At 26.6% G+C, this 654-nt stretch overlaps 1 protein-coding gene across 1 annotated transcript in view; it reads right to left on the minus strand.

The window, feature by feature from the left end:
• LOC111408156 overlaps positions 1 to 654 on the minus strand; it is a 24,546-nt gene that overhangs the window by 21,279 nt on the left and 2,613 nt on the right. The gene's annotated exons all lie outside the window — the stretch shown is intronic.

Here is a 654-nt window from a genome sequence, read left to right on the forward strand (position 1 = left end):
TTACGAAAAATTCCAAGAAGATAGTGATATAGAACCAATTGAATATTTTGGAGATTTAAGTAGTGAATGTAGTAGTATTTATGAATTAGATACATCCTCATCAGAAGAAGAAAATTATGAGGAAATTGTATATATGAATCAAGAGATACAACAATCAGAAATAGAAATAGAAACAACTGAAGAAGTTGAAGATTCTATAGAAGGTATTAATCAAGAAATAACTTTTGATATTAAAAAATACGCAGGAATTACTAAAAAGATATTAGATCTACAAGAAAAAGATGTATTCCATCAAGGATTCTTAGGAATTTTACCAAGGGTAAATAAAACAATTGTAAGTATGAATTATAAAGAAATGTCTATTAATATAGAAGATACTATAGGAAAGGCAAGAATTCCTATAATTACAAAAGAATGGGTAAAACAAAAATTATCTAAAATCCCAGAAAATGTAAGGAACAAGTTAAAATGTATTGAATTAGGAGGAGTCCAGATAATGGTAAAAGGATTTTTTAGAGAAGGTATGAATATACCAATAGAAATATACTGTATGGACAATAGAATCTTACAAGATCCTATAGATGCTCTATTAGGAACAGTTGTAGGAAATTTAGTCTATCAAAAGATAATATTTACAGTAAAACCAAATTATGC

The sequence above is a fragment of the Olea europaea genome, chromosome 13, assembly GCF_002742605.1.
Source record: "Olea europaea var. sylvestris chromosome 13, O_europaea_v1, whole genome shotgun sequence".
In the NCBI taxonomy this organism is placed as follows: Eukaryota; Viridiplantae; Streptophyta; class Magnoliopsida; order Lamiales; family Oleaceae; genus Olea; species Olea europaea.